Source organism: Entelurus aequoreus, linkage group LG19 (genome assembly GCF_033978785.1).
Source record: "Entelurus aequoreus isolate RoL-2023_Sb linkage group LG19, RoL_Eaeq_v1.1, whole genome shotgun sequence".
Lineage (NCBI taxonomy): Eukaryota > Metazoa > Chordata > Actinopteri > Syngnathiformes > Syngnathidae > Entelurus > Entelurus aequoreus.
The window spans coordinates 4,384,957-4,399,956 of NC_084749.1; the positions used below are offsets into that span (position 1 = coordinate 4,384,957).

The 15,000-nt window shown below is 39.8% G+C and overlaps 1 protein-coding gene across 10 annotated transcripts in view; it reads left to right on the top strand.

The window, feature by feature from the left end:
* The window catches only part of tle2b (TLE family member 2, transcriptional corepressor b), a 176,469-nt gene that overhangs the window by 113,417 nt on the left and 48,052 nt on the right, over window positions 1-15,000 (top strand). The window lies entirely within an intron of this gene.

Genomic DNA, 15,000 nt, shown 5'->3' on the forward strand with positions numbered 1-15,000 from the left:
ACTCCTTCCCCGTGTATCAACCTGTATCACTCCTTCCCCGTGTATCAACCTGTATCACTCCTTCCCCGTGTATCAACCTGTTTCAAGTTTATTCACAATACCATAGAACAATTACAATAGTAGTGAATATCATTTAAGGATGTTGTAACTAGAGATGTCCGATATATGCGTTAAAATGTAATATCGGAAATTATCGGTATCGTTTTTTTTATTATCGGTATCGTTTTTTTTTTTTTTTAAATTAAATCAACATAAAAAACACAAGATACACTTACAATTAGTGCACCAACCCAAAAAACCTCCCTCCCCCCATTTCTTTCTGTTATCAATATTCTGCTTCCTACATTATATATCAATATATATCAATACAGTCTGCAAGGGATACAGTCCGTAAGCACACATGATTGTGCGTGCTGCTGCTCCACTAATAGTACTAACCTTTAACACTTCATTTTACAAATTTTCATTCATTACTAGTTTCTATGTAACTGTTTTTATATTGTTGTACTTTCTTTTTTATTCAAGAAAATGTTTTTAATTTATTTACCTTATTTTACTAATTTTTAAAAAAAGTACCTTATCTTCACCATACCTGGTTGTCCAAATTAGGCATAATAATGTGTTAATTCCACGACTGCATATATCGGTTGATATCGGTATCGGTAATTAAAGAGTTGGACAATATCGGAATATCGGATATTGGCAAAAAGCCATTATCGGACATCCCTAGTTGTAACAAAACCTGTATCACTCCTTCCCCGTATATCAACCTGTATCACTCCTTCCCCATGTATCAACCTGTTTCAAGTTTATTCACAATACCATAGAACAATTACAATAGTAGTGAATATCATTTAAGGATGTTGTAACAAAACCTGTATCACTCCTTCCCTGTGTACCAACCTGTATCACTCCTTCCCCGTGTATCAACCTGTATCACTCCTTCCCTGTGTACCAACCTGTATCACTCCTTCCCCGTGTACCAACCTGTATCACTCCTTCCCTGTGTACCAACCTGTATCACTCCTTCCCTGTGTACCAACCTGTATCACTACTTCCCTGTGTACCAACCTGTATCACTCCTTCCCCGTGGAACTCACACATTCACTGGCCACACCATATGAACATTTCATGGCACGATTATGGTAATCAACATTATCATGGTTATTATTAATATTACAATTAGGTATGTGCCGATCAATCCCCCCTGACCAGTATCGCAATATTTCCGTGGAAAAAGTACATGATTGCCAATGCCCATCAATTACTTTTAGAGAATATGAAGGGATTTTTGGTCCAGAATAGGGCTGCAACTAACGATTAATTTGATAATCGATTAATCTGTCGATTATTACTTCGATTAATAATCGGATAAAAGAGACAAACTACATTTCTATCCTTTCCAGTATTTTATTGAAAAAAAACAGCATACTGGCACCATACTTATTTTGATTATTGTTTCTCAGCGGTTTGTACATGTTGCAGTTTATAAATAAAGGTTTATTTAAAAAATAAATAAATTTTTAAAAAAAGCCTCTGCGCATGCGCATAGCATAGATCCAACGAATCGATGACTAAATTAATCGGCAACTATTTTTATAATCGAATTTAATCGATTAGTTGTTGCAGCCCTAGTCCAGAACTTATTTTGCTTTATTCATTATTGAAACATTTCTTGCTACTTTATGTTGTATATTTTATGAGATTTCCAGCTCATTTCCTCATCTATTATTACAGCCAAACATGTGTTTCCCTTTACTCTTTCAATGTCTATAAAGTCTATTTGTGTTTGACTTTCTTTTCTACTGTTACCGAATAGCATTATAAAACCTAACCTAACCTAAAAACTACATAAGGAGACGATTTGACTTTTGTAGACAATGTTTCCGCAGACAATGAGAAATAAATAGTTGTTCATTGGAGCGTTTATGACACATTTTGAGACTAAACAAAGATAGATAGATGAATACTCCAATGTGTACAGTATGTAGTCAGGTCCACTTATGTGTGTACAAGCTACAAGTCCTGAGGTCTTTATTGCTTGGATTTTACTGACGTCACGTCCCGCCCATTAAATACTCAAGCTAGCTGTGTTGTCGATGGGCACTAGGCACCATTTACCCCTTCTCAAAGAAGCTTGTGTTGTTTTCAGCTGTACTTATCGTTCAAATTGTGAAAAGGACAAATGTTACTTCAGAGTTCTTTGAGAGGTATTTAAAAAGATTTTACAAAACGACGATGAGAAAAGTACAAACTCCAGTCCAAGGTAGCAGAGTGGAAAAATGCACGACTTTGCAGTGATCACTTTGTTAAAGGTTTGGTTGATATACTTTGAATGTTTATTATTTCCCATTTAAGTATTATCCTGATATTTCTTAAACACATGTTTGCTACGAGTCTTTCAAAAAGCACCAACTCGGCGAGTCTAAATCAAATAAATCAAAGGAAAACCTAAAAGAGTTCAGTTTTTACTAAAGGCAACAATCATAAATGAATCTTTCAGCACGTACACAATGTTGACATCTATAGTTATATTTTGATAAACAATCATAAATGAATCTTTCAGCACGTACACAATGTTGACATCTATAGTTATATTTTGATAAACAATCATAAATGAATCTTTCAGCACGTACACAATGTTGACATCTATAGTTATATTTTGATAAACAATCATAAATGAATCTTTCAGCACATACACAATGTTGACATCTATAGTTATATTTTGATAAACAATCATAAATGAATCTTTCAGCACATACACAATGTTGACATCTATAGTTATATTTTGATAAACAATCATAAATGAATCTTTCAGCACGTACACAATGTTGACATCTATAGTTATATTTTGATAAACAATCATAAATGAATCTTTCAGCACATACACAATGTTGACATCTATAGTTATATTTTGATAAACAATCATAAATGAATCTTTCAGCACATACACAATGTTGACATCTATAGTTATATTTTGATAAACAATCATAAATGAATCTTTCAGCACGTACACAATGTTGACATCTATAGTTATATTTTGATAAACAATCATAAATGAATCTTTCAGCACGTAAACAATGTTGACATCTATAGTTATATTTTGATAAACAATCATAAATGAATCTTTCAGCACGTACACAATGTTGACATCTATAGTTATATTTTGATAAACAATCATAAATGAATCTTTCAGCACATACACAATGTTGACATCTATAGTTATATTTTGATAAACAATCATAAATGAATCTTTCAGCACGTACACAATGTTGACATCTATAGTTATATTTTGATAAACAATCATGAATGAATCTTTCAGCACGTACACAATGTTGACATCTATAGTTATATTTTGATAAACAATCATAAATGAATCTTTCAGCACATACACAATGTTGACATCTATAGTTATATTTTGATAAACAATCATAAATGAATCTTTCAGCACGTACACAATGTTGACATCTATAGTTATATTTTGATAAAGACGCTACTAGTAAACAGCGTGTGCAACAACAAACAAACATGGCAGTAGACGCAAAGTTAAATCATGAATTGCAACCTTACCCGAACAAAAACGATACATATTTATCCAGGAGAGTGTTGATACCAATGTCCTTGACCCAGACACACACACACAAAGAAGTTGTAGACCTCCATACTTTTACAAGTTTTGTCCTGTAGAATGATGTCTGCAGCACCAGTTAGTTTTACAGGTCTGAAAAGACGACCGAAGTATAATCCTTGATATCACTCGACAGATCTTTCTTTGATAAAGTATAAATCTATTCCATTACAAATTTAGATTTTTTTGCTCGTATCGGCTTTTTGAAGGAAGATTTAAAGGCCTACTGAAAGCCACTACTAGCGACCACGCAGTCTGATAGTTTATATATCAATGATGAAATCTTAACATTGCAACACATGCCAATACGGCCGGGTTAACTTATAAAGTGACATTTTAAATTTCCCGCCACACTTCCGGTTGAAAAACTCCTTTGGATATGATTTATGCGCGTGACGTCATAAAATGCACGGAAGTGTTTGGGCCCTATTGGAAACAATACACAGAGCTCTGTTTTCTTCGACAAAATTCCACAGTATTCTGGACATCTGTGTTGGTGAATCTTTTGCAATTTGTTTAATGAACAATGGAGGCTGCAAAGAAGAACGTTGTAGGTGGGATGGATCGGTGTCTTAGCGGCTAAGTACAATACTTACAGCAACACAACAAGGACTACTTACTACGCCTAGCCGATGCTTGCCGCCAAACCCACGGATGAAGTCCTTCGTCACGCCGTTGATCGCTGGAACGCAGGTGAGCACGGCTGTTGATGGGAAGATGAGGGCTGGCTGGCGTAGGTGGAGCGCTAATGTTTTATCATAGTTCTGTGAGGTCCGGTTGCTAAGTTGCTAAATTAGCCCTAGCGTCGTTAGCAACAGCATTGTTAAGCCTTACCAGGCTGAGAATTTTTAACCGTGTAGTTACATGTCCATGGTTTATTAGTATTGTTGATCTTCTGTCTATCCTTCCAGTCAGGGGTTTATTTATTTTGTTTCTATCTTCATTTGAGAACGATGCTATCACGTTAGCTCAGTAGCTAAGTGTGTCACCGATGTATTGTCTTGGAGATAAAAGTCACTTTAAATGTCCATTTCGCGTTCTCGACTCTCATTTTCAAGAGGATATAGTATCCCAGGTGGTTTAAAATACAAATCCGTGATCCACAATAGAAAAAGGAGAGAGTGTGGAATCCAATGAGCCAGCTTGTACCTAAGTTACGGTCAGAGCGAAAAAAGATACGTCCATCACTGCCTCTCAAGTCCTTCACTGTAACGTTCCTCATCTACGAATCTTTCATCCTCGCTCAAATTAATGGGGTAATCGTCGCTTTGTCGCTCCGAATCTCTCTCGCTCCATTGTAAACAACGGGGAATTGTGAGGAATACTAGCTCCTGTGACGTCACGCTACTTCCGCTACAGGCAAGGCTTTTTTTTTATCAGCGAGCAAAAGTTGCGAACTTTATAGTCGATTTTCTCTACTAAATCCTTTCAGCAAAAATATGGCAATATCGCGAAATGATCAAGTATGACACATAGAATGGATCTGCTATTCCCGTTTAAATAAAAAAAAATCATTTCAGTAGGCCTTTAAGCCTCTTTGGTGTTCAGATAGTTTGCACGATGCGTGCTGTTCAACAGAGCGTGACGGAATACGAGCAATGGACACTATTGAGTGTTGTGAGTGAAATATTTATTTTAGCCTTCATGTAACAGGTCAGAGCAAAGTCAAGTGCATAGCCAATCCTCCGTGTTGGCATATTATCCACTTCTCTTACCGGTTTGTCTCCTTTCCCTTTGTGAGCTTTGAGACCTTGGAGCAGCATGAGCCGCTAGCAGTGCTCAGCTCCTGCATTAGCACTCTTCCTAGCGTGAAAAGCCATTTCCACTTCTTCAGACGCCTCTCTGCCATTACAGCAAGGTCTCCAACCTTTGTCAACGCTAGAGTGACTTGTGGTTCTTCCAGCGTCACGTACCCTTGCTCTCGCTCACCCCTGCAACCTTCACTTTCAAGTCGAAGGAAAAGTCTCCTTCCCTGTCCTTCTGGGAGAAAAGAAAACTCTTCTCCCGGTGAGATTCACGCTCTCCAGAAAGCTCTTGTAGTGTTTTTGGCCCTGAAAAAGATGGGATTGTGTTCTAACCACAACTTGGGTTTGGAAGCCAGTCCACTCGCTGAGCGATCCCTCGGGGCGAGCTCGTTCCAGAACTACAGGTGTCTGGCAGCCGCCTCAAAGCCACATGGAATCAATCCACTTCCTGCTTGTTCCCTTTCCTAAAACTAAATTGTTGAGCAGTGACGACTGATGCAAGGTGAAAATGTGAACCTTGGTTAGGATTTGTTGGAAGGTTGGCTGGATATTGGAATGTTTTGTGCATTGCCAAATATTGTTCACATAAAAGAAAATGGAAAACATGTTCAAACATGAATCAGTGATTGGGTTCTTTAATGGTCATACTGGTTTGTACTCATAGTCCATAATAAGGCAAGATAGCAGACTGTTTCCAATGAGGGCCACACACTGAAAAATCCAGCATTGGGGGCCATTTGATATTTGTCCTTTTCAAAACCAATACAATATAGATTTTTTTGACCCTTTAGGGCAGGGGTCGGCAACCTTTTGCGTCAAAAGAGCCATTTGGGCCCGTTTTAACCAGATCAAAACTCACTCGGGTTATTTGATCACAATATTAAAGTTAATGCTACATATACAGTTTCCTATAAGGTATTATCATATTCGGCATAGGGATGATGTTTGATAAGAAATGATCGAGTTCGAGCCTATTATCGAATCCTCTTATCGAACCGATTCCTTATCGATTCTCTTATCGAGTCCAGATAGGTTGTTGTATATGGAAAAAAACACACAATATTTGGTTTAACAAAAGCTCACTTTTATTATATAAGAAAAAAATAAAATCTAATAAATTAATAAATATTGACTGTTGTTACCCAAAGTATATTAAGTGGGATTTTTCCAGAAAAACAAATATATACAGTAACATAAAAACAAGCTGTCTCTGTGATCACTATAGGTGTATAAATAATAATATAGTGGTGAATAAAATCAGTCCCTTGGGCACAAAACTGAAAATAATACAGCTCTCCAAAAAGTGCACTTCTGCTGCTATTTGACATAACTGTTTGTTATGATGCTTTGACATTTTTGCACTTTATTTCTTTATTGAAAGAAAATTCTATGAGGAGAAAAGTTGTTTGCAAATGTGGTTACAATGCTAAAAAATGAAAAGTTAAAGCTAAAAAAAGAAATACACTTTATTGAGTTAACACTATTTCTTTATAGGGGGAAAGATTTGATTTTATGAGCTAGGAATATAACAACTACACTACCCAGCATGCAACGGGAGTGACGAGCATGCGCGGTAGCCCCGAAAAGTGTTGTTGCATGTCGCCACCCGGCAGCTAAGACGTCAAGAAGTCAGCCAACACGCCTCGTCTGCATTATTTATAATTAGACAGACAACACATCTACAGTGTGATTTTGTAACGTTTACAAGGAAAGAAAAACAAAAGTTCAAAAAGGGAGATGTGTTGTATATATATGTATGTGCTGCAGTGTTGTATATATATGTATGTGCTGCGGTGTTGTATATATATGTATGTGCTGCGGTGTTGTATATATATGTATGTGCTGCGGTTGTCGTTGCGACAGCTGCCATAAAGGAGGTGCGTTGCTAGCCTGGTTGCTATGTTTCCGGTTGGTGGTAAAAGTGTTGGTCATGTGTTTGTACCCTGCTCAAATCTCTCACTAAAGTTATTCATTGGATTATACCTTTTGTTTTGAACTTTATTACACCTTGGAGCGCTTTTTCCCGTCCATTGTTTTTCCTGCTTTCGCTGTCTGCGCCTAATGACTGAGCTACGTGACGTCATTTCTTGTGATGTATCACGGAGCATTTCTGGTCGGGACGGGATTCCAGGGATTCGAATATAGAACCAACTCTTTTTCTTTACTATAGTGGTCTCGATAACGGGTACCGGTTATCAAAAAGGGATACGAGTCCGAGGACTCGGTTCTTTTCTTATCGAACAACCGGGAAAACCGGTTTCGAGTATCATCCCTAATTCCGCATGTTATTTTGTTACTTGTTTCTTATCTAGTGTTTCCCTGTATTTCCTGATAATTAGTCAAGATCCAACTTTGCTGGATTTTTGTTTTATAAACTGTTGTCACCAGTGTTCAGTCATTTTCTACCGCTTATTCCCTTTGTGGTCACGGGGGGCGCTGGAGCCTATCTCAGACTTTTCAATTATTCACCCGTAGTAGTTAAATTGTGTGTGTGTGTGTTAGTAACACTGTTATTATGGAAGGGCATTATGCCTGACACTGGTTGTCACACATCTCCTTTTCTTCCATGTTTCTCCTTTACTAGGTCTTTCCAGGCCTAAAAAAAAGTCTAACCTTGCATTCCAGCAAAGGCTGTAAGTGGTTAGCTTTTAGTACATGTCCTGTGTTGATGTGAGTCAACAGTTAAACCCTCACTTAAACAAGTTGAAAAACTTATTGGGGTGTTACCATTTGGTGGTCAATTGTACAGAGTATGTACTGTACTGTGCAATCTACTAATAAACGTTTCAATCAATCAATCAAGTCAATCACGAGGCATACTACCTATCTTCTTTGTTTGCAATGTAAAAGTATTGTAACACAGCACCTGTTCCAATAACACTTAATCCCTCTCAAGTTACCATTGTTTGTTAGCAACAATAGAAGCTAACGGGCTGAATCATCAAGTTAACCCAGCAGGCACAAAACATTAAAACAACGTTGAGAACTTGTTGAATGAGGTCCTGACCTTTAGCAACTCAACCCTAATGTTGGAACAACATGCTTTTTGACCACGTTTAATCTGACCTTGATGTTGGTCATTACCCAGCAATATTTCACAACACAACTACAACGTTGAAACAACATGCTTTGTGACGTTTATTCAATGTCAGGTTGTGACGTTGATTTCCCAACCAACAACGTGGATCCAACGTTAGACATCAACGTTATCTCAATTTACAGATACAACTATTTTGCAACGTTGTTTCAAAGTCAGATTTAAAGGCCATGTACGTATAATCGACGTTGTATCAATGTGGGAAGTGTCATGGTTTCTCACAAGAAAACACTGGCCCTAGAACTGCATGGTTGATGCAGAAGTCTGAGAGACTCATGGCGGTGACTCAAGGGACAGCGTAGTGATGAAGCCTGGAGCCTCAACAGAGGGATAAATAAGCTGCATGTGTTGCAATTTATTATAATAACAGTTTCTAAATCCTGATAGATCCAAACTAAACCCAGAACAGATTTGCAGTTAACTGTTGTTATTATTATATATAAACCTAAAGCAGGCTGCAGGCCCCTGCTTTAGGGCTCCTCAAGTTGGATCCCAGGGACCGGGAAGGGTCTCAGTCATATAAATGGTAAACAATAAGTTATATTATTATTATTTTTTAAATGTATTCAATGCCTAAACCTGTAGATCAACTTCAGATATATAATTTTTTATTTTTTTTTAATGCTGTATGCCCTTTTGTCAAAACTCTGTTATTTTTTTCGGAAAAAACACAAAATATGCAAATATTCCCCCCAAAGAATTTGGAAAAAGTGGAATATTTGATAAATAGGTCAATAATTCAGAACATTGATTTTAATTAATTTTTTTTTTTAAAGTCCCACTAAAATTCTTAGGGATCTAAAAGGGCCCCACTCATAAAAGCTTTCACAATAAGTCATACTTTTTTTTCAACGCTAATGTCTCCAGATCAATTTAAGATCCATAAGTCGATACGTTTTTATCATGTTTTTCTATATGGCAAACGTAAAAATTATGCAATATTTTCCCCCAAAATATTCTGAAAATGTAATATTTAATGTGAAGTAGTTGGAGCCTTGAATATGTCAATAATTCATAATAACATTGATTTTTGAGCTGTAAATAAAATAATACTGTGCATGGCAGCTTGGTGTTATTAGTGTCAACATTGCAACTTTCCCTCCTCACATTTCACCTCTTTTTTTATTTGTTTTAATGCCGGTCTCTCTCTCTCTGACCAAACATGTCACTTGGCAACAATAACGCTGGATGTTATGAATACAATATCATATTCTTGGACCTTAAAAAGAACAACAATGAACCAAAAACAGCGGCACAGAACCGTCATAAGATCAGAACCATGGATTCTGTGTACTGAATGCAGGCTGATTTTGTTGGACTGAGAGGTGGGTGAGAGTGAGAGGTGGGTGAGGGTGAGAGCGAGAGGTGGGTGAGAGCAAGAGGTGAGAGAGGTGAGTGAGGGTGAGAGCGAGAGGTGGGTGAGAGAGGTGGGTGAGAGCAAGAGGTGAGAGAGGTGGGTGAGAGCAAGAGGTGAGAAAGGTGGGTGAGAGCAAGAGGTGAGAGAGGTGGGTGAGAGCAAGAGGTGAGAGAGGTGGGTGAGAGCAAGAGGTGAGAGAGGTGGGTGAGAGTGAGAGGTGAGAGAGGTGGGTGAGAGCAAGAGGTGAGAGAGGTGGGTGAGAGCAAGAGGTGAGAGAGGTGGGTGAGAGTGAGAGGTGAGAGAGGTGGGTGAGAGCAAGAGGTGAGAGAGGTGGGTGAGAGTGAGAGGTGGGTGAGAGGTGGGTGAGAGTGAGAGGTGGGTGAGGGTGAGAGCGAGAGGTGGGTGAGAGCAAGAGGTGAGAGAGGTGAGTGAGGGTGAGAGCGAGAGGTGGGTGAGAGAGGTGGGTGAGAGCAAGAGGTGAGAGAGCTGGGTGAGAGCAAGAGGTGAGAAAGGTGGGTGAGAGCAAGAGGTGAGAGAGGTGGGTGAGAGCAAGAGGTGAGAGAGGTGGGTGAGAGCAAGAGGTGAGAGAGGTGGGTGAGAGTGAGAGGTGAGAGAGGTGGGTGAGAGCAAGAGGTGAGAGAGGTGGGTGAGAGCAAGAGGTGAGAGAGGTGGGTGAGAGTGAGAGGTGAGAGAGGTGGGTGAGAGCAAGAGGTGAGAGAGGTGGGTGAGAGTGAGAGGTGGGTGAGAGGTGGGTGAGAGTGAGAGGTGGGTGAGTGAGAGGTGAGAGAGGTGGGTGAGAGTGAGAGGTGAGTGAGAGGTGGGTGAGAGTGAGAGGTGGGTGAGTGAGAGGTGAGAGAGGTGGGTGAGAGTGAGAGGTGGGTGAGTGAGAGGTGAGAGAGGTGGGTGAGAGTGAGAGGTGAGTGAGAGGTGAGTGAGAGGTGGGTGAGAGTGAGAGGTGGGTGAGTGAGAGGTGAGAGAGGTGGGTGAGAGTGAGAGGTGAGTGAGAGGTGAGTGAGAGGTGAGAGAGGTGGGTGAGAGTGAGAGGTGAGTGAGAGGTGAGTGAGAGGTGAGTGAGAGGCGATGATCAATGGGCATTTTCCATCAGCTTGTCATGAAAAAACAACTTCATAAAGGCCTCTTTTCTCAAAGGTGTTGTGCTGAAGAACATGCTCTAGAAGTTGTGCTGAAGAACATGCTCTAGAAGTTGTGCTGAAGAACATGCTCTAGAAGTTCATGTCCCTGTTATGACATCATTAGTGAAGGTGATATCACAAGTTCACATTTCAACCACAAGGGGGCAGCTGTGATTTCTACCAAATTAGCCTTTGTAAGGTCAGAAAATGCTGCCATTTAGCAATCTGCCTGAGGCGTGTGTGTGTGCGTGTGCGTGTGTGCGTGTGTGTGTGTGTGTGTGTGTGTGTGTGTGTGTGTGTGTGTGTGTATGTGTGTATGTGTGTATGTGTGTATGTGTGTATGTGTGTGTGTGTGTGTGTGTGTGTGTGTGTGTGTGTGTGTGTGTGTGTGTGTGTGTGTGTGTGTGTGTGTGTGTGTGTGTGTGTGTGTGTGTGTGTGTGTGTGTGTGTGTGTGTGTGCGTGCGTGCGTGCGTGCGTGCGTGCGTGCGTGCGTGCGTGCGTGCGTGCGTGCGTGCGTGCGTGCGTGCGTGCGTGCGTGCGTGCGTGCGTGCGTGCGTGCGTGCGTGCGTGCGTGCGTGCGTGCGTGCGTGCGTGCGTGCGTGCGTGCGTGCGTGCGTGCGTGCGTGCGTGCGTGCGTGCGTGCGTGCGTGCGTGCGTGCGTGCGTGCGTGCGTGCGTGCGTGCGTGCGTGCGTGCGCCAACAGAATACAAATCTGCAGACATGTTTCCTTTGGTCCCACTGTGAGCACACTGATGGATTGTGTGTCTCTGGAGACAGGGAGGTCATGGTGCTGTCAGTTTGATCAATATTGACACTGTGTGTGTGTGTGTGTGTGTGTGTGTGTGTGTGTGTGTGTGTGTGTGTGTGTGTGTGTGTGCATGACTTATTACATCCGGGCATCGTATAAACAAAGTAGATATTTTAGTGGAGCGCAAAGGTGTCCAAAGTGTGGCATTTGTGGCTCGCAGCCATTTTTTTAAACGGCCTGCGGCACATTATAAATATATTATTCAAAGGAAAAAGAAAGAAAAAACATAAAAAGTGGAATAAAAGAGCAAAAAGGTGAAATGTAACAAGAAGATGTTTTCAATGTTGACTCTAATAAATAAAAGCTGCCATGCAGGCTGGGTTTTTTTTCTTTGAAACTGACATTGCTCGAAAACTAATAATTAATCAAAATCAATGTTGACTTAATTAAGGCTCCAATTACTTCACATGAAATAACAAAATGGTATAAAACACATTTAAAAAAAAACAAACATGAAGAATTATAAAACAGATAGAAGTTGATCTCGAGACTTTTTTTGAAGACTTTTGGGATTGGGGCCCTTTTAGATCCTCAAGAATTTTAGTGAATGTTATTTTAAAGAAATGGTCCTTGTTCAAAATAATAATGAATTAAAATCAGTTTAATGAATTATTGACTTTTTAAGGCTCCAATTACTTGACATCAAATCATCTATTTTTATTTTTTTGTGGGGGCGGGCATGCTTTGTGTGTTTTTTCCAATAAAAAGGGTTCAGACAAAAAGGCATAAAAGGGCTGTCAAATTGTTTTTTATTGAGGGCCACATCGCAAATATGGCTGCCATTAGAGGGCCACATTAGTTGATGTGGCGGCCCACATTGAATGACATGATGAGCCACATTAAATAATGTGACGGACCTCATTTAATGACTTGATGAACCACATTTAATGGCGGGCCGCTTTCAATGGTGTGTCGAGCCACATTGAATAACGTCATGCAGACCATTAAATGATGTGGTGGACCAAATTAAAGGACGTGACGGACCACACTGAATGACACAGCAGGTCACTTTAAATGACTTGATGGGCCACTTTAAAGGCTTTGTCGGGCCACGTAAAATTATGTGGTGGACCACACTGAATGGCATGGCGGGCCACATTTAATGATGTGACATACTGCATTAATGTTGTGGCAGGCCAAATTTAATGATGTGACACTGCAGTAATGTTGTGGCAGGCCACATTTAATGATGTGACATACTGCATTAATGTTGTGGCAGGCCTCATTTAATGATGTGACATACTGCATTAATGTTGTGGCAGGCCTCATTTAATGATGTGACATACTGCATTAATGTTGTGGCAGGCCTCATTTAATGATGTGACATACTGCATTAATGTTGTGGCTGGCCTCATTTAATGATGTGACATACTGCATTAATGTTGTGGCAGGCCACATTTAATGATGTGACATACTGCATTAATGTTGTGGCAGGCCACATTTAATGATGTGACATACTGCATTAATGTTGTGGCAGGCCACATTTAATGATGTGACATACTGCATTAATGTCGTGGCAGGCCACATTTAATGATGTGACATACTGCATTAATGTCGTGGCAGGCCACATTTAATGATGTGACATACTGCATTAATGTTGTGGCAGGCCACATTTAATGATGTGACTACTGCTTTAATGTTGTGGCAGGCCACATTTAATGATGTGACTACTGCTTTAATGTTGTGGCAGGCCTCATTTAATGATGTGACTACTGCTTTAATGTTGTGGCAGGCCACATTTAATGATGTGACTACTGCTTTAATGTTGTGGCAGGCCTCATTTAATGATGTGACTACTGCTTTAATGTTGTGGCAGGCCACATTTAATGATGTGACATACTGCATTAATGTTGTGGCAGGCCAAATTTAATGATGTGACATACTGCATTAATGTTGTGGCAGGCCACATTTAATGATGTGACTACTGCTTTAATGTTGTGGCAGGCCACATTTAATGATGTGACTACTGCTTTAATGTTGTGGCAGGCCACATTTAATGATGTGACTACTGCTTTAATGTTGTGGCAGGCCTCATTTAATGATGTGACTACTGCTTTAATGGTGTGGCAGGCCTCATTTAATGATGTGACTACTGCTTTAATGTCGTGGCAGGCCACATTTAATGATGTGACTACTGCTTTAATGTTGTGGCAGGCCTCATTTAATGATGTGACATACTGCATTAATGTTGTGGCAGGCCACATTTAATGATGTGACTACTGCTTTAATGTTGTGGCAGGCCTCATTTAATGATGTGACATACTGCATTAATGTTGTGGCAGGCCACATTTAATGATGTGACTACTGCTTTAATGTTGTGGCAGGCCTCATTTAATGATGTGACATACTGCATTAATGTTGTGGCAGGCCTCATTTAATGATGTGACATACTGCATTAATGTTGTGGCAGGCCACATTTAATGATGTGACTACTGCTTTAATGTTGTGGCAGGCCTCATTTAATGATGTGACATACTGCATTAATGTTGTGGCAGGCCACATTTAATGATGTGACTACTGCTTTAATGTTGTGGCAGGCCTCATTTAATGATGTGACTACTGCTTTAATGTTGTGGCAGGCCTCATTTAATGATGTGACTACTGCTTTAATGTTGTGGCAGGCCTCATTTAATGATGTGACATACTGCATTAATGTCGTGGCAGGCCACATTTAATGATGTGACTACTGCTTTAATGTTGTGGCAGGCCACATTTAATGATGTGACTACTGCTTTAATGTTGTGGCAGGCCTCATTTAATGATGTGACTACTGCATTAATGTTGTGGCAGGCCACATTTAATGATGTGACTACTGCTTTAATGTTGTGGCAGGCCACATTTAATGATGTGACTACTGCTTTAATGTTGTGGCAGGCCACATTTAATGATGTGACTACTGCATTAATGTTGTGGCAGGCCACGTTTAATGATGTGAGTTTTATAAACATCTATATATTGTATTAGTTTTATAAATATCTATATATTGTTTTAGTTTTATAAACATCTATATATTGTATTAGTTTTATAAACATCTATATATTGTTTTAGTTTTAAAAATGATTCAGTGTAAAAAGTTAGGACACCCCTGGTGTAGTGTCTCTTTGAGGCGTATTACACACAAGTTCCTTTTTAATCATGTCTGCATAAATATACACTTTGTGTCATTGTGAGACATGTAGGCTTACTGCATTCTAACACCTCGTTTTTGGCTGTCTGTCTGTCTGTCTGTGT